A 21,128-nucleotide genomic window follows, 5' to 3' on the forward strand; every position below is an offset into this window, starting at 1 on the left:
TGAGGAATAAATAGTCGAAGGGGAATTATAGGGTTGTACGATTAGATCTGGCTTTCTGCTCACGTCAGACCGCTAATCTGGATTAGTCATTTCGTGGATCGTTCAGCGAGAGTTTTATCAAAATAAATTATTCAAGCCGTAAATCTAACAATTTTTGGAAGCTTAGAATATATGTGAAACCGTAAACATAAGTATAGTAAAAAGAAAACTCACGTTTTTATTTATTATATAAAATTTTGTCATATGATTGTTTTTTTAATTTGAAGTTCAATTTCCTTCTTCGCGGTGATCTATAATTTACGAATAATATTTTTTCACGGCGAACTTTGAACTTTGCATTCTAAAATGAAAAAAGTTCTCAGAATTTAGAATATTTAATGTCACTCAATCGAATTTTCTCTTTACATAAAATATTATTATAAATTGTGGCAAAAGTAATCAAAGTAAACTATTGTCAATTTTTGTAATATTAAATTACTATGGTAATTAAACTTTAGATTAACTTCTCGCAATGAGAAAATCAAATGGAAATTACTCGGATAGTAAAACAACGGCTTCTACGGAACTTCCGGGAAACTCGGAATGAGACTCTAGAGATTGATTTATTGCGTCGTATCTATTTATACTACGGTAAAGATTACATCGATAACCAACTTGTTTCAACTTATTTTTATACATATACTCGTGATGATACATTGATACGTAAATAAGAGGAAAGAAACCATACAATACACCGAATCGCATTCCTCTCTCAATGTTACGTAAATAAGCAATTTTATCGTTCCAACGCATTCTTAGATTAAAACACTAACAAAAAAAAAAAGAAAAGAACAACATCCGGATCTTAATCGATTCAGCAGGCCTGTTGCTCCGACCGGCTTGAAATTTTAAACGCTGCTATTAAATTCGAACCTTACGTGGTTGTGTACAAGTATCCCGTCGATCCCGATGCTGCGAAGCCCACGCTTAAACTTTAAGCACGAACGGGTAATGCAACCGGACGGGGTAATGGGTTAAACGCGGCCGAGTACTCTCTCTCATATATATATATATATCTCTCTCTCTCTCTTTCTCTATGCAGCTGCGGCCCTTTATCGGCCACCACCGAGACGCCTCGATCGATAGCGCGCGAATATGCAATACGCAAAAAGCAACGCGCTCGAGTCTCGGTAAGCTCGGTAGCGGCATAAAATTGTACGCGTCGTCGTGATGTCCGCAGGACGAGGTGAGAATAATATGCGCTCGCGAATTGCGCGCGAGGGTGCGCGAGCCGGAAGGGGATCGAGCTTGCCACAGCAGTGACCTGTGAGCTCGCAGGCGGTACGTACGTTCGATGTGTCGTGAAAGAGCTCGTGTCAACGGCGACGATCTCGCGGTCGCAGTTTTTTGGACGAACGACGGCTTCTCGTGAGTAATCGGGTTAGTTCCTGCCAGCCGAGTCTCCTGGGTAGCCTCGCTTCTTGGTCGTCTCTTCAATCGTCGCGTCCACGTCTTCGTTGGGCGCGCGAAAGAGCTCGAGTTTGAAGAGGACTTTGAATTTCAAAACGATCAGCCCTTCCTATCAGCGAACATCACTGTTCTTTTTCGAGGATACGTACAAGGGATACATCGTGCGCTGAGACGTCGCAATATCCGTAGATATCGTTGAATCACGTAGACACTAAACCGGTAAGCTCTTCTCTATGCAGTTTATTAACGCCTCGTGATCCTTCGATTTCGATTAGAATAAGGAAAACATAGAAAAACTTCTTACATCTTCTTTGTCTTTCTTCTTTTGTCTTTCATGTATTGCTCCATTTCGATGATATTCAACTAGGCAGCTATTGCATTTTTAGTAAAGATTGAAAGTGGAACACGGAAAGAATTTTCTCTTCGAACTTTACTCTAAAAATATGACAGTTATGATACAATATAATATTTTAAAGATTTTTACCATGCACTTCAGTAAAATTAATTAAACTTATTTTATTGTTGTTTTATTAATGAATGAGAGAAAATTCTTTGAAATACAATGTTGTCCCACGATTACCATATTTTCAGGGTAAACTCTAAGAAAAAATTCTCTCCATGTACGTTACGAATTAAAGTTTCGTCGCTACAGGAACTTATATGTTCATTCGCGATAACAGCAATCCCACAATTGGCATAAAATAGACTTTTCCAAATCTATATACATCGAAAGTTGAACTCGTCGAAAGTAAATTTTCTTTTTCACAATAATGTTTATAAAAATAGAACAATACGCGACAAAGGAAGTTAATACACTCGCACAAAACGATAGATGTACAATATGTTGACTTTTTTCTATAATTTGTTTCAATATAAAACAAAAAATATTACAATTTGATCCATTATATGAAATACCGTTGTTATTATAAAAATCTATGTTAGAGAGTTCAGAAAATGAATGAGTAAACATATAGAGAGTACGTTGAATGATCGTTTAGATTCTTCGTAAAAAAGATCGTGAATATCACACTGCAGGATAATTTCTTAACAACTTCATTAAATTACTGTTATTAACAAAATTAAAGTGTTAAAATAACTTTGAACTAAGAGACCATTAATAATACACTGAAGATTTAAGAAACGTTAATTAGTGAAAAAATCCGCAGTCATGGCGTGACTTTTCTGGGGCATTGTAAACGAAAAACACGGATTCGCGTGCTTGAACTGTATTTAATGTTCTAGAGGAGCAAATTAGAGAATACGTTGAATTACCTTGAGTATTCGCGTCACGAAAAAGTCAAGTCGTTGCTCGCGTCGTGTATGCCATGATGAAATACCCTGTATATATGTTCAATTAGAATTAAGAGCTTTGCAACAGCTGTTTCAGTAAATTGAAACAACAGATTAAAACTTCCCGCTATTAATCTGCTGTTATTTTTTTGATGATCAATGTGATGGTGGATATAATGAAGTAATAACCCTATTTTACCAAGCGGAAATTTTTTTTTGTATGAGAATTTTCATAATTGAAATGAATGTTACTGTCGAAAATGAAATCAAGAAAATGTTGACAAAGTTAATTATTTGTGTGAAATGATAGAAACTTATAAGAGCATGTTTTATCAGATATAAATAGTAATAAGAAAATTATTTTATTACTATTTTACTTGCTAAATTATTCCGCTTACGTTTGTGTAAATAAGTATTTTCTTAACGCGAATAGTGTAAATTAACACTGCTTAAATAAAATAAAATGTAAACCGAAATGCCGAAGAGAGAGAGAGAAATATTTGAACATGTTAAAAGATATTTGAACATGTTAAAGTTTATTACCGAATCTTGAATAACATCCTATAGCTAAAAAGGAAGCAAATACAATTATACCTATACACGATGGAATTATAACGTTAGTTAGACAATTTTTTTTTAAACATCAACACGTTTTTCTTAATGCTGTGATTTTTTAATCACATCACACGTTTATTGCGAATTTATAATTATTACAGTATGAGACTTTTCTTTTCTGAACTTTTGATATCAAATCTTTTAATACCACAAATATAGCGATTTGCAAGAAAAATTTAACAGCAGATAATAATCGGCGAGCCATGTACAGTTTTTTTTATCAGTTTGCAGTTTGAGTGACGTAACCGGTAACTCTTAAAGCCATTTTTGTACGATAACATGTTTTGTGACTTGACGTCTCAACGATTTAACACTCATCTCGTTGCGCATTAACAACATTTTCCATCGTACAGCCTCCCGTCGTCTCGTCTAACCGCGACGCAGCCCATGAGGTTTGAAGTGTCTGCATAATTCATAGTCGATCTCATGGCGGTAACCTCTCGTCCATCATCTTCGGCTCGTCGGTCGTTTTCATGTTCATCGCGGCACACTTGCGAGGTGTCCTCGAGATAATATCATTGAAGGCAATTATTCTCCCGTTCTCTGAACACGGAAAAGATTCGATGTCGCGTAAGTTTTGATATTGAAGTAGTATAACATCAAAGCGCGATCTCTGTTTCTTTGATATCTTATTAAATAAAATTAGTACGAGAAATGAATTTAAAAATTTGACAGATGTTACGCATAATAATTTTTAAGATAATTTTAAATAATTAAAATGAAGTAAATATAACACGCTTATTGAGATGAAAACTCTGAAGTCAAATTAATTTTAGATGATACAGCTTCTTTAACCCTCTGGATCTCTTTTTAAAGCCCTCTTTTATTTTATAAATTGCTCACTCAATTTTTATGAAACATGGCTTATGGGATAACTTCGTAATGCTTTATTTGAATCTGAGATCGAAAATAAAAAATTTGAAAGATGGATTTAATATAACGGATAGATTTTTTAAAAAATTACTGTAAAACTCGATTTTAGGGAATTTTTTATTGCAAAGTATAATAACATTAAGTTTTTAGTTTTGCTTTGAAGCTCAATAATATGTAAATAGTTAATACTGATTTTCATACTGACTTTTAAACTCTGATTATAAACAAGATTTCTTTTACATGATGATTACTATTCTTTTGAAATTCGATTTTTCAGGCTACATTCAAACTCGGATATTCTTCCTAAAATCGAGTTTCACAATAGTCAAAATATATTTTTGAAATTTGAATTTTAGAATTCTGAGACTAGAATTGAATTTAGCGATCCCGAACTTTTCGGAAACAAGGTCTTCCATGAGTTAGAAAACTCTGGTCCTTAAAGATTTAAAATTGAAGAACGTTAATTATTTCTGAAAGAAGATACAGAATTTGATATGTTCTTATTCGCAAATATAATACTTTATAATATAATACTTTTTTACGGTTTTTATAAACACTATATCGATAAGAGTATTAAAACATCTTATATCTATTTTATAATTATGTATAGTTTGACATTAGCTGTAGATATATGCATTTAAATATTAGTTAAAAATAAAAAAAAAATTTGATAATTTATTTTAAAGATAAGAGTTTATTTTAAAGATAGAAATTACTATGTTATTAAAGGACTAGATCATCCCTGAGGCCCTCTAATATCTGTATCTCTAGTATCTAATATCTGTTTGGGAATTTTTTTTGGGTAAATAAAACTGATTAAAAACTGTTTGGCTTTAGTGTACATATATAACAAACTAAAAAAATATTTTTTTATTAGCCTTATGTCTAAAATGGCGGCACATTGATCCATTTGCCGAATACGTTTTTTCTACTTCAAATCGGTGTACAGGATTTTAGGCACACGGTTTGACTCTTCTTGAAAAAAACACAAAATGCAAAGAATTTTTATTATCTACATGTCAAAAATTAGAAAAGTACGTAGATTTTTTAAAATATCGATTTTCTCAAAATGGTAACTATTTTACAAAAAAAATTGCATTTTTGCCTCAAAATTTACATATAAAAATATTAATTACATTTTTGCCTTAAAAATCACGTATAAAATATTAATAAAAAAGTTTTCAGTATTTTAAAAAAAGCCTACGTACTTCTTTACAGAATGTATTAAAGAATATCCTGTAAAAATTTCAAGTAAATCGGAGAAAATTGAGTTATGTTGTATACTAATTTTAAAAATGCTGTTTTGGGAAAAATACGTTTAAAGTTTTTCAAGAGAATTTGTAATAATCGACAGCTCTAACAACAACATAGAGATACAATTTCGCTACAAAATTACTTCCATCGCATTTCTGTGACTAAAAGCTAACGGCTTAAGTAAAAAAATTCAATTTTTTCAAATCTCAGGAGTGGTCTAAACCCTTAAATATAATACTCTCTGGTGGGAAAGACTTATCAACATAAAGAATATATAACGTAATCGATTGGAACACATATTATATGTACATTCTTTACTTATTGATTTACACTCGATTTTCTTATTTTAATTTAGACTTTTTTTGAATTTAAACTGTTTTATTTGTTTTTATTTTTCTTCATTTGTAATTTATTTTATTTAATTGTGTTACAATTTAAAATGTGTTTGATATGTTCTACTCTACTTTTAGTTTTTACTCTTTATTTATTGTTATTTAATTTAAACTTTCATGAATTTAGAAATACTCTAATAATCTAGAATAATCTAGAATTATTCTAACAAGTATGATACGTGTTTGATATGAAGTTGAAGGGATAAATGTGCACGTATTGATTTTTCAAACTTTTTAAGTACAGAAAAGCTGCGTTAGTCCAGACATGTACGTTGAAAGTTAGTATAAGGTCATATAATAATAAATCCAAGCATAATTTATTTTTTATTTACATTCTTTCATGTATTTATGATTACGTAGATTGATTAATATCAATTAATCAATCATATATTTACTTTCTTTCGTGAGACTTTATCAAGCATTATTCAGTTTAAACGATAATTATCAAAATTCATTTACTTATATACTTTTATTGTATTTTTCATCCGCATAAACATAAATAAATGTTTAAAAAGCGACTAATTTTTAAGCAATTTTTATAAATATTTATAATTTTTTAAATAAATATAATAACACAAACGTACATGCATATACAAATAAAATATTTTAGAAATTTATATAGATTAAAAAAAATTTTTTTAATATTTGCACTAAACTTAATATATATTTTGAAAATACAATTTTTTATGATATTCTCGATAGTTTTAGACATACTCCATAATTATAAACTTTTTTTTTAATATTAAATAAAAAGAACAGTCTTAAACCATAATGTGGATACTGAATAACGAAAGCTTGAACTGGATCTTAGTGCTTAAATAATATTTTGACGTGAATTTATATATGTCCAGTTCTACAATTTAGGCGCCGAAATCATTTTCAGTTTCGAAATGCAATCATACTCAGAACTAGGATGGTAATGTTAATTGACAAGCAATTTAATAATAAATAAAGTGAAATTTAATAACAAATAAAATGAAATGAATTGAATAAAAATTGGTTGGTATATAACTTGTAAATTTTTACTTCTAAATGTACCTATCTAAAAATTATTTCAAATTGGTCGATTTTTTGTTATTGCTCCAATAATTTGCCTTTTCGTATTCTGTGACATCGAATTGATAATAAATGTTAATATTGAATCTGGATGCTCATGGCTTGTAGTAATGCATCTTTGAAATATATAAAAGCAAATGGTATAAACGACGAAATCTTCGTACAAGTCAGGTACCACGGGGACGAAGCGTCTATCCTCGTTCATCCGGTACGTTGCACTGGATCGACAGCAATTTGAATAATTTCTTTCTGACTCACCGGTAACTTCTTAAAAAGACTTTCGATAGCTTTATAAATCGCCCCAACGATCGTTATGGTAAAGTACCCGATCAGAACGAAATCCCCTTTTGTGCCTGCTTAAACGATTTTTATTACATAAGGCTTTGTCGCACAAGATCTCTGACTTTAGAACTACACGAACATTAAAGGATTTTCTTTGCATAGTTTTATTACTTGTTCATTATTCCGCTAATACAATTTTGTCATTTCTATAGATAAAATAATATAAAATAAGATAAATAAATAAGTGTATATACACATTGTATATACAAGTGTATATACACATATGTGTATGTTTTTATTTAAAATTTATTTTTATGTATTTACAAAATATTCAATGTTATATGTATGTACAAGATATATCAGACCCATACTATCCTTTTTTCTCGAAAATGTAGTAGTCGGAAGTTAGGGAAAAATTTTTCATCAACTTTTGTCTAAATTATCTAACGGTAATTTTGGTTTTTTGGAAACTAGGGCAAACTAGGTCAAGTCTGAAATTTTAAATAGAAACATAGGTCGAATAGGATCGTTAAAAGGTCTTTTAAAAACAAACAACTTTGACTTAAACTTTTTTTAATACCATTTACGATTTACAAGGAAAATAAAAAAATATTGTACAATATGAGCCATCCATTTGTCCAGATATCAAAAAAAGGTTATCGAAAATTTAAATAAAAATTTTTTGTGACAAATCAAATATTTTACGATGTTTGTGCTTTTAGAAATGAAAGGAAAAGTTGGGAAAACCGTAGTACTCTTAAATTAATTGATACATAAGGTAAGATATTATTAGATAACTATTGAAAAAAAACTTTAAAAATAAAAACTTTAAAAATAAAAAAGTTTTTAATTTCTCAAAATCTTGATTACTTCATTTTTTATTTATTTATTTATTTTAATATTATATGTACGTGCTCTTGTTTTAACGTTCTCTCATTAGCAAATATAATATTCTGTAACAAATGCTTTATCACACATGCGTGCGCTCTGATCGGACAACTCTAGAAACTTTATTATTTTAATGTAAATTTTAAGCAGTTGCTAATTAAACTGAGATGTTTTATCTTTTGATTTAATATTTCAGTTTTAATATCTGATTATTGAAATATGTATTCTGTCAAATACTATTGTGATAGTTGATGATTCTATATTTGGACTTTCATATGAATTTTATACATGCGACACATATCTCCGTGTTCTACTAAACGCTTTAATTGTCTTTTTTTATTGTATTACATATATAATGCTCAATAATTTGCGTCACACCTAAATTAGGGCCAAACGTTCGTCATTTATTATTAATATACATAATTCTTATACACTATTATTCAATGTGAGTATATTATATTAGTTTTTTATTATTTTTATGATTTTTAATATCTTTTGCAGTCTTTTATTGTTCTCTTTTTAACATATTATGTAAATAACATTTTATATAAATAACGTAAATAATATATAAATATAATATATAGATATAATAATATATAAATGACATAAAAACTTTTATAAAACATTATTATTTAAGCCATTCAGATTTTTTATAATATGAATGCATTAGACTTTCGATGATGTTGAATACGATTTATATTGAATTCGCGCGCGTATGTGTGTATTTGTGTAGTATATTTTCCTATATGCTTTAATGTTCTTCGTTATCAATCTCAATCCTTCAATATTTACAAACTATTAGAAATATCTTTCACTATTTTTAGGTATTGTTATTCATCGTTATTTTTCCATTATACATTTTTTTTTAATTTCAACCAACTTTGTATTTATGGTAGCATGAATAAATGCAATTCCTTAATCTTTAGTATATACGATTTGGTCATTCGTCTCCTGCACATTTCTTTTCTTCGAAAAACTAGGCGCATCAAATAATCAGTTATAACATTTATATATAATTAAAAATGTACAATCATATAATACTTTCTAAAAATGTTAAAGTATGAAAGAATCACTTAATAATTTTGTATATTTGTTAAAGTGATGCAAATTAACTAGGGAACAAACTAGGGATCTATCGTATGTAGTAAAAGATCGGAAATAATCGTGTGTACTAAGGATTACACATCATTTTTGTGTGAATCATACATCTGTTTTTAGAAATTATTAAATTATTTGCAAATTATAAATATGACTTTTTTGCATTTATTGCCATTTCGTGCTTTTCTTTTTCATGTCTTTTCTATTTACAAATTATAACACTTTGTTAATCAATTATTGATATCTGCAAATGAAATTGTAAGTATATCTGCAAATCTTTTTGTCTCGTCTATAAAAATAGCATTTTCTAAATTAGACATTTTATAAATTGAACGTTTTATTGAAAACTTCCGGTTTCGTGCTTCACTATTTCATTACCGATGTAATTGCGTGATACAAAAATTGCGAACCACGGTATTCGATGACCGCATCGCTGGACTAATAACAGAATGAAGATAGAATCTGGCGCAACCTTGGCTCGCCAATTCAACTTCTATCGTATCTAGATGGATCTTGGCTCTTATCGAACTATGGCAGTTACCTTGACATTCTAGTTGCTAGTCTAACTGGATCGCCATCATTGGACATAATTGGGTGTATCATAAGTCAACGATTTTGAATAATTCATCCTATCGAGTGCAAGAATAAGCCTAGTAAACCGTACAACGCGAATCATGCAGATACGATATATAATTTTAAATAACGTTTTGTTTTTTTTATACATGATAATAGGCAGGATAGTAGACAGTATTTTTTATTTAATTATATCTTATAATTCTAGATTGAAATATTATAACGTAGTATTTCAGTTCTAGAAAGTTTACAGAATGCAAGAAATTTTTTGCACATATTTTCAATATCTAACTTTAATATTCTGATATAATATTATATCACAAACAATAATTGAAATAAACATCAAAAAAATTTACATGATGTCATTTATAATCTGCAACATTTATTTAGGACAATCGTAACATAATAATAAATATATAATAAAGAATGAGAAAGATATTAAATAAGCTATAGAGAGTTTTTAAAAAATATGTTGATTACTATTTCTTATCAATTATTAATTCGCAATCATATTTTCGTGTCATCGGTAGAAACGTCAAACAATTTTCATCCTCGTTTTCTAAGGCGAGCCATTTCAAAGGATCGATACTGAAACATCTAGCACGACAGCAAGATTTAGTGCGGCCTTGAGCTATTGATTCTAGCCTTCTCATTGTACGTGGATCTTTTCTTTCGATTTACTTTTTACACGCGCAATCTGTCGTCCGTATTGAGAATTTGCTTAATCACATTCAGTGCAATCGTGATATCAACCCATCACAACACGCAGCCTTTGTATTGTGATAATGACGATGTATCGGATAATGACGATCGATTAATCATAATAACGCTCATTTCATGCGACGTCCGTTATTCGAGCAAGATTATTCCCCTCACAAATCTGTATAGGTACTCGAAGTGACGTGCGTTTTCACGCACGTCATGTATCTCATGTATAAGCGTAATGCAGAGATCAGTAGTTCTCAAATCAATTGGTTGTCTACAATCTAAGTTTCAATCTCGACAGAATTTCAATATTTTACTTTATCTTGCAAAATCTGATAAACATTACCAAATAAAAAAAATTTTACAAACATGGACGAGTTTTATTATTATTAAAGATGTCACAATATTAATATTATTAACAGTATATAAATGGACAACAATCGATATAAATGTTCGTTAATTATTTACTAATACTTGCAGTAAAAAAAAAGTTTAATAGAGCAAGAATAAAATCCGATATCTATTATATTCAAGAATCAAGAAAAAAGAAGAGGAAAATTAAAGGAAAATTACATCTGTTAGAATAATAGTTTATCACATACAAAACTATTGTTTATAGTATAGTATATACATGGTTAAAATACAAACCGAATAAAACTCTCGTGAAAGATTCATGGAAGAGAATGATTAATGGCCGTAAAAGATCGGACATCGCAAATAAAATACCTGCTGGAGGTCTCCCCGGAGATGGTAAATCCCTCTACGCGACCTCTCAAGAATCCACCTGACGGCGAGGTGTAAAGAGAAAAATATATTATAAGACCTGATGGTTAAAGGCGACATAACGATAGGCGTGACTTGGTCGTAAACAATAAAATACGGAAAATTCCCTTCGGCGAGCTCCGACGTGTAATGCTCGTCGATTGCTTCCTCCGGTCGTCACGAACGGAGCTTTGTAATCCTTATACGAAGTAGTTACATTTGAAAGGTCGGATAAATCGAATGGAGGAGAGGGTTGCATTTGAGCGATGGCAAAATTTAATACGACAGTCTAGCACTTCCGATTGAACTAAAATAATTCGCCGCATGAGTTTGAGAAGGATAAGCTCGACGAACTGTCTTCGTTGATGAAGAACAGTGGTAGTACAGCTGGATTAGACTTCTGGATGACTCGTAATCACATCGCAACGACAATCGCGAGAATGAACTTCAAGCGTCCTTCGTCATTTTCATTTCGTGATGCTTCGAACAAGTCGCTGCTGTACACACATTCGCGATTATCAGTCTTGTTATATAATATCCGATTGATTTTATCTTTACTATTTTCCTCGGGATTGTACACGTGAGATTGTACGGCGCGCAAATACGTGTAAATGTCATTCCTTCACGACACGGTTTCCATTTCTCGCATTCTAGATCACCATCTTCGGTATTTTCGATGTTGTGGCACATATCGACGTTAGCAAGGCGAATTGAATACTAAATATATTTGCCGCCATGTGTCTGTTCTACCATGCCGCTGAAATTAATGGACATGCGATGACTTCATTTACGGCATTCATCCGACTTGATTGATATCACGCAATTAGGTTTACACTTTAGTTAAAGTGCAGTCACGGAATGTTGGTCTTTATAAGACGAACATGTTTAGTTTAGGAAGTTACAAATACCTCAGGCTGAGCTAATATAGTTAATAGGGATTATGATCAATTATGTTTAATTGTACCAAGAAATATTTAATGATAATTGAAATTATAATTTTGAAGAGCACAAAGAGTTGAAGAACTTGCTACATTTTGTATTTTCTCGTGAATCTTGTAAATTATATTTTAACATAAAATGATTTCATTGCCACGTAATATTATTTATAAAATATGAATGGTTAAATAACTATATTTGATAATTGCAGCATTATTAACAATTTCGGTGATTCAAATTATTTTTTATGGACAATAAAACTAAAATATGAACATATAAAAAATTACTGTATAAAACAAATTTGAATTTTGAACTTCTGTTACTTTTCACTAAATGATCAAATATGTTTTTCATACTTGTTATTTTCTGTAAAGCGATCACATATGTTGCAAAATTTCGTATTTTTTTTTATAAATATATTGTTATCAATTGTTTCTTTTTTTAAGCTCAAAATAAATTTATTATGCATAAATCAATTTTTAAGATTCATTTAATTGATTTTCAAGATACTGATATTTAAAAAAATAAGAGAAAAAAGAAATCACACTAAGGTAAAAGAAGTTCTTTTAGTAAAGGCATTTGTTACATTTTTTTATTTCAAATCATTGAAGGGAAATCCATTCATTCGAAAAAGATTACATTTCTGTCGCGCACACGCACACGCGCGCGCGCGCGCGCGCACACACACACACACACACACACACACAATATATATATATAAAACATGGCTTAGATCCAATATTCATATTTATGTTTCAACCGATAATGGCTATCCAGCTTGTATATTTTCCTTCCTGGAAAGCGCGCGCGTATCTGGAAAATCTTTGTATAATGTGACGAAATAATGCGGCCGCGCTAAAATTAACCGTGGTGGAGTCACTCAAACTATGATACGGCAAAAATAAACGAGATTATAAATGCGAGCGACATCCATCCGGCATTATTCAATAAAATAAGATTTTATCGCCTAACAATAAACGTTAGCTTTTGACTTTTGCCTTTCTTGACATTTGGTAGTGAAGGGTTATTATTTCTTGAACGTCATAAAACGGTCTACCCTTTTGTAGAGAGAAATTCAATTTCTATCCAAGTATACATTTGAATACACGTGTTTTTTTTTATTTTTCTCCCCCAAAGTAATTTACTCCTCTGTTCCGGGTGTCTAAATGAAATTCTCTTTTTTATGCTTTGACGGGTGACGAAGTCAACCTTTTAAAAAAGATTTAACACACACAAGTAAAAATTACCATATTAAGATAGTTCTTCACGTGTCTAATATTTCATTACATGTGTGTAAATTTATACATTTTCCAGTTTAAGTATATCGATTATTTATTGGTTGCCGATTTTTTATTGGTCTAAGAGATCGATTCAATAACAATTAATATTCTCTTTTACACGAAATTATATGAAATTCATAAGTATTAAAAACGTTTAAACATTAAAAATATTTAAAATAATATAATAAATAATTAAAATATCAGATACAAATGTGAGTATATTATATAAATTCTAAAATTTTATAAAACATATATAGTACAAGTAGAATAATTAAATAATAAATGAAACAATTAATACTCCTATATATAGAAAAAGAAAAATTATATTGCAATTAATATGTACTTTTTTTACAATACATTTTTACTTCTGAAAGTAAATAGTATATTTAATTTTGATTAGAAGTTATAATGTGATACTTATTTTTATTTTCTATTGGCTTCTATTTACTTTCTTTTAATTAGGATTAAATTTTTTTAAATATATTTTTTAGTTTCTACAAAACTGAGCGAACTTACAATTAAATTTATTTTTGTGAATCCTCTCTCTCTCTCTCTCTCTCTCTCTCTCTCTCTCTCTCTCTCTCTTCAAATCAATTTAGAAATTCTTTTTATTTAAAAATTTTTTTTATTTTAAAATACAGTCGTAAATCGAGTTACTTGATATGCAGCTTTTCTAATATAATAGTTCTTTATTATTCTTGATGCGGTGAATTTTAAGACTGCATTAATAAATAAGACTTGCATTGATAAATTGAAGAATAGTAACAATAATTGTAATCGATTTTAATTAATTAATCAAGGTTACATCCGCCTTAAAATTATATGTAAAATTCTTGAATTTCATGACAGATGCTTACTAAACGAAAGTTGCGCAGTCTTTTTTAAAGATTACTATTTCTCGAAATAAACAGAAAGAGAAAAAACACGTTGACAAAGGTTGTTCGCTTTATGCATTTTGAAATCTCTTGCATTGTGGATATTACATATTTTTAAGAGAATAGATTTGTAGAATACTGTGCAAATATCTGCAATGCATTTTGATTCTTTTCTTCGATCATCCAACCATCGATCGAGCAGATACGATGGGGAACTATCAGTGAGAGAATACTTGTATAGAAAAAGGAATACTCGTTACAAGCAACTACAATACGAAACGTAATTGGAAAGAGTCGACGGACTCTTGCGACGCGTTACGACTCCAAACGCTCGTATAGCTTCTATTTATTCACGACCGAAATCGATAGATAAAATTCTAAAGAGTCGTAAAATTCATGAAAGATCAGCATTCTATGGGTACTTTCAAGAATGAAAGAGAAGAAAAAAAGAGATGAGAAGAGATTAATCCATACATTCAATCGTTAAGAGAAGGTCACAGGTGTACGTTCACGTTAAAGGAAATGTGTTAAAAGAAATATATGATGGAAAAACTTGAGCGATTCCCTTTGTCTTTAAGAACTATGGAATATAAGTGGAAATATGTGTATATGTCATAAATTTCTAATGATGCAATAAACTTTTTTAAAGAGGCCTTACAAGTCAATTTTTTGGCTTAAAATGTTTAGAGGACATAAACCCAACACGTTCCTTTTTTTTCTCAACAAATTAGAATAAGGATTTCTCTCTCTCTCTCTCTCTCTCTCCCCCCTCTTTCTCTTTTTCTCTGAAACACTAATTTAATATAATAATGACATTATGTAAATTCTAAAATAATTCATATCCGAGTTTTCACTACATATTTTTATTGAAATGTATTGAAGAGATATGCGAGTGAGTTGTTTATTTAGAATATTTATCTGAAAATTTATCAAAAAAGGGAATGATATGAGGCTTTGAGATGTAGGCACATACATTTTCTAAAATATTAGTAATGTATTTATTCTATTTAAGCATTGCATATCTTTAAGATGTTTTTATAAAATTCCTATATAAATCTTTATCGTAGATCATAGACTTTTCAGTTTGAATAAATTTCTGGTTGAATATTTATATCTTGTTTCTTCATATTCTCCATGCCTTTGTAATATCTGTAAATGCTGTATACAAATAAATATGCCATATTTGAAAACGTACACAAATGCATATTATGTATTATTCAACGCACGCGATTTGCTATGATATTAAAATATCTATGCGCGTAAACTATTTTCATGATTGATATGGATTTTGGGATATATCTGTACAAGACTATGCGGCGTGCAATGGATAAAACTTCGGCGAATTTCCTCCGAGACCCAGTTTCGACTGATTCTCCTTGTCTCCTTGAGAGCCATTCCCGTCATTCTTCTCATTCTGAAAAACGGCTCGCAAACTTGATGGAACCTCAATGCCAACTCCGTAAAATACGCGGAGGAAACCTTAACGACGATGAAGCAATTGAACGGTTTTCAGGGAACGTAAAAATAAGTTGGAAACAACTCGCGAAAAATGAAATAAATGTTGCCTGTATATTTTATAGGTGTTATATAAATTCTTCAAAATATTCTTCCAGAAAAACATTATATTAGACATTAAATAGATACATGATATTATTTCATATTATTTATTCATCTTGTATTATAAAATAACGGAAAAACAGCTTTTTAAATAATAATTATGTCTAGATTCATTACATGTGGAATATAATACTAACCATTCTTTTACTTTTTAATCTTTTATTCAATTATATAGTAAAATCGATAATATAATATCTGCGAATATTAGCGTATGGCTTTATTGAAAATCGGATTTGATTTCCGACGCCGCACCGCGAATTTTTGAGGCAAAAATGCTTCAACGCTTTCTCGGCGACTTTTCAACAGCTAGAAAACCAGTTAGAATCCAGTTTGTCATGTGTGGATTCATTTCAATTCTGGATGTAGCAAATTCACAGGGGAAAGATGCTCTTGATTCGAGTCGATAATTCTTCGTTCTCGCACTGACCGGCCAATGACGTACTTCATTATCCGTGCAAATTCGTCCCCCGAGTCGCGCACGAATAATCAAATCTCTCGCCGAAATCAGTTAATTATGCCATGCAGGTTCCGTCCATTTCATTATTTGATTCGTGTATCGCGTGTCTCTATAAACAGGCGAAGCACATGATCAACATTATATTCGCGCACGAATAGTCAATCGATGCGATATATACAACTCGATGCAGACAGTAGAGTATTCAGCATAGAATACTATGAACAATTGACGTCCTTATCATTGTTATTTAGGGAAACTGCTTCTGATCGAGAACTGACACGATTCTAAGTAACTATTTAATACGAATCTTTATTTAAAAACTTGGATATAAATGTTTGGGATGTTCTGCAAACCTTAATATTTAACATGGAAAACAATCATGAATTAACTTTCTACGAACCTGATGGGGTGTGACAGCAAGATGAATTTCTATAATTTCTTAAAAAGTATTGCGCGCATATTGCCGGTTTCGTGCAACTGGCGAGTGCGTTGTTACTAATCATACTATAGTATATTTATATTATAATATTTATGGTGAAGTATAACATGAGATATAAGATATATGTACATATAAGGTGTGTTCGGAGTCACATTACTAGGTCTATTTGCATCATTCCATCTTTATCATTTATTAAACATAAAACAAAGACAGAAACAACGTTAATAGTGCTCGGCGAACGCACTTATAATTCATGTTGATTTTCCATTTAGTTCGCGGAGGGTTAATAAAATATTGGATTGGTAAGGAAGTAATTGTGTTTTTTTTTAGCTCAAAGTTGTGTATATATAATATCTTCGTTAATAAAGAATGAAATTTAAATTTACAAAAAGGGTTTTAAAGCTTGAAATTTCTACTTTTGAAAGCTTATCGCATTTTATATGAGTTTGATAATTTTTACACATCAAAAACTACGAGTTGAAAAAGACGGAAAATTTTCTTCTCACTTTGTGAGTTTGTAACGTGCCCAAAACAAATTTGAGAAAATTTTCGACTACCTCGTGAAAGCTTGATACTTTCCCTACAAAATCGGTTTTTTAAAATATTCCTACGATTTTTGGTTACTAAGTTATCGTGGATTAAATAAAAGGATTATTTTGCCTTTAATTGCTCATAACTCCGTTAAAAATTGTCGTATCGCAATTTAAAAAAGAGATTCTTAAAGCTGAAACTTTACTCTATCAAGATATACAATATTTATATTGATTGGTAAGAAAGTAATTGCGGTTTTTACAGATAGATGCTTTTTAAAAAAACGCAATTACTTTCTTGCCAACCCAATATATTTAGTTTAGACAATTTAGAAATAAACCGAAATTTTCTGATTATTAATCAAATATTTATATGCAGCTTTTATATATTCCAAATATTGCATAATACATAGAATATTTAAGTGTGATACTGGTTAGAGTTTAATTATTACGTATGTAGTAATAATATCTATGTATTTGATTATTATGACTATTTGGGAAAAAGAGCATGCTTGAATTAGTGTGATATGTATGATTATTGATAATATATTAATAGAAACAAATTAAATTTTTGGTTATAATGATTGAACGATGATCATCCGCGAGCAGTATACAGTACCATCGAGAGATGAATGCAGTTATAGCGTTCTATTTTTTGTAAATAAAAAATCATAAAATAAAATAAAAAGTGCAGCATTATGAGACTTTCACTGATATTCGAATAAAATTTCTTAAATGCCAGATCTCACATTAAAAAAAAATGGATGCATTAATTGGAATTCAAATTAAAAATGGACAAATCAGGATTTTTTAATTGAATTTATTATAATTTTAGTTGGAGTAATCAGAATTCTAATTTATATAATGAAAATCTTCTGATAAGCATGTATGATGCTTATTAACATTATTTATTATTATTTATTATTATTAAATCGATTATTAATTTAATTTGTGATATTATTATTGCAACTTCATTGGTCTAGTTTTTTAAAGTAGCTTACTATATTTTATATGAAAGAAAAATTAATTCACAGACACAAAAATATATCGTATATTTCTTGTATATTGCATATATAGATTTTGTTAGGGTACACTGAAAGAAAAGATTGATTCAATATGACATATCATTTTTAATTGGCTGCAGCAGCCAATTTTTGGTTGCGTGAGTCTATCAAAATTGTATATTGCAAATAGTGACATTGCAGATAGGTTAACACAACCAAAAATTGCTATTGCAACTAAGAATTGGTTGCTGCAGCCAATTAAAAATACTATATCATATTTTACTATCTAAATTACTGCAATAGTCAATCTTTTCGTTTAGTGTCCGCATATATTTACCTATATATATATATACACACACAATATCTATTTCAAACCTATATATATATATTTATGATAAATAAAAATTGAAATGCTTTGGAAAGAACATTTCGAAAACCTTAGTATTTTTTTTTAAAGAAAAATTAATTCAGGAGATAATATTTTGTATATTTTAGATAAAGATTATTTTAGGACACGCCTCTCTTTATTCTACCAGTATCGATATTTTTCCTCTGTATTTTGTAATCCACCGGTACTGACTGTGCACGAAATGTTTTATGCATTTTCCCTGCGTACGAATGTACGCGAGCAAATCGTATGGCGGTTGCAAGTATCGGGCTATTTTACTGGAATACCGTTTTATCGTATGCAAACGTCGAATCCGACCTTGGAATGAGGGATGAGTTACGCGAGGAATTGAAAGGCGTAAGAGGAATGTATGCAAATACTGACAAACTTGGTATCGTGGTCGTGTTGACACGTTCATCAGACGGCCGAAGTTGAAACGATTGGATGAACTACTGAAAGGATTTCATGGTTCGGATGAGATGGAGGTACTTAGTGCCCGATTTTCAAACATCAAAACAGATCTCAAATCCTCTTATTGATTAATTCTCGCGCAAGGTTTAATACTTTTTTATAAGATATTCTGATCTATTCCTCTCTAATCTCTCTCTCTCTCTCTCTCTCTCTCTCTCTCTCTCTCTCTCTCTCAATCTCTCGCTCGCTTTCGCTCTCGCTCTCGTTCTCTCTATCGCTCTTTTTATTTTTGCAAATATTTCGAGGAAGAATTTAATAATTTGAAAAATGGAAAAAATTAGTTTGTAATAAAAATACGGATATATTACACTCATAATACGTTATATACATATAACAATTATTTATAAAATATGCATCTTATCTTATATTTTTTATTTTCTTTAAAAATTTTTCTTATAAGAACATTGTATAAAATTACATCTGTTGAAAAATTAAGAAATAATTTTTTTTACAATAATAAATGTTTTATAGTACAATATTTTATAATTGGACGCTGTAATTATTTCTCTGCGAACGAGAGAATTTATTTTAATCTATTCTGCAATTTTATTTCAGTAAGATAAAAAAGATACCTATCGTATTCATATATTTAACGTATTAAACAGTTGTTTATTTTTTACGCGTATAGTGATGATTTTTTGCATTATTTTTTATCACCTCCGGAATTATTTGTAATGTAATCTCTATACTGTGTAACTTATATTTTTAATTATATTTTTAGGCTTACATTTTTAATATTTTCTAAACATTATGTCTAAATTGAAACTTTTATTTTTATTAGACATGTCAAAATGAAGCAGACGTCGTGGAATAGAATGTGAAAGTTTTCAGTTATCGTAAGTACAAGCAATTGAGAGCTGAAAACTTTCTCGACCATAAGAAAGTCGTATCAAATCATATTCTCTTGAACATTCACTGTAATTCTCTCAGGGATAAAAATCATCGGAACCTTTAAAGGTTGGATTCTTTACAAGTTTAAATCGCGGAGTGAAAATAATACGATAATAATGGCGTGATAATCGATTATATGTCGAAAAAAGAAGTATAGTTTACACCAAAGAAGTTCACGTTTATATAAACATTTCGTGCATTGAACGTCAGAAATTATGAATCAAAGGGTAATAGAATTAATTAGATCCATTGCTGTTTTAAATTTTGATTAGGGATCTTTTTTGTTTATTTTGTATTACTATGACTTATTGTGCGATACGTTAGGACAGGTACGAGTTGTTGTTAATTCGTTTCTGCCATATATTTGTTTATTATTGGTTGCGTCCGGTCTGGCAAATTGAAAGTGCAATATCAAACCGATCGAGTAACAAAATAGAGACCACAAATCTTTATTAAGAGTACACACGCAAATTTCTGTTTTGAAATTTTCTATTTTATCCACGTGAATTGCGCATTCACGATTTTGCACGTACGCGAGTTAAATCGGCCTCAAGAATGCCACGACGAGAGCTTATTTGCGTCGACGGAAGCGTTGTTTCGCTTATAATCTTAAGTGAGAAATTAGTTACGCAGATTAACCATGGTGATGTGTTTCGAATGTCCTTACTCTGTAAAAGTGAATCAGTGTATTATCACTGACTTCAGTGCTATACTTATAACTGTAATATCAGCGTATATTTACTATTTTTTATTAATAATACACACTGATTCATTTTTAGAAATTATGGTTTCTACAGATTGAATCTACAGAAAATCATAATTTCTAAAAATGAATTAGTATATTCTTACTGAAAAACAATAAATATTCACTTCGATTACATCAGTTATAAGTATAGCACTGAAGTCAGTAATAATATACTGATTCACTTTTAGAAAATACAGTTTTAAATATGCAGTTTGCGAATTGTCGTGTCAGTTTTTACATTGGTAAATCATCTGCCAG

General features: G+C 30.1%; 2 protein-coding genes across 4 annotated transcripts in view; both read left to right on the forward strand.

The window, feature by feature from the left end:
* The window catches only part of Nca (neurocalcin homolog), a 207,558-nt gene that overhangs the window by 107,879 nt on the left and 78,551 nt on the right, over window positions 1-21,128 (forward strand). The window lies entirely within an intron of this gene.
* Window positions 1-21,128, forward strand: part of LOC105146385 (neuronal calcium sensor 2) — a 138,598-nt gene that overhangs the window by 55,923 nt on the left and 61,547 nt on the right. Inside the window, exon 2 of one of the 2 annotated variants that reach the window (XM_011056592.2) lies at window positions 1,220-1,668. The exons of the other annotated variant lie outside the window; for it this stretch is intronic. The gene's annotated coding sequence lies outside the window, so the exon portion shown is untranslated. The remainder of the gene's footprint in view (window positions 1-1,219; window positions 1,669-21,128) is intronic. 2 annotated transcript variants of the gene reach the window in all.

Source organism: Acromyrmex echinatior, chromosome 3 (genome assembly GCF_024713525.1).
Source record: "Acromyrmex echinatior isolate Ae372 chromosome 3, ASM2471352v2, whole genome shotgun sequence".
Classification (NCBI taxonomy): Eukaryota; Metazoa; Arthropoda; class Insecta; order Hymenoptera; family Formicidae; genus Acromyrmex; species Acromyrmex echinatior.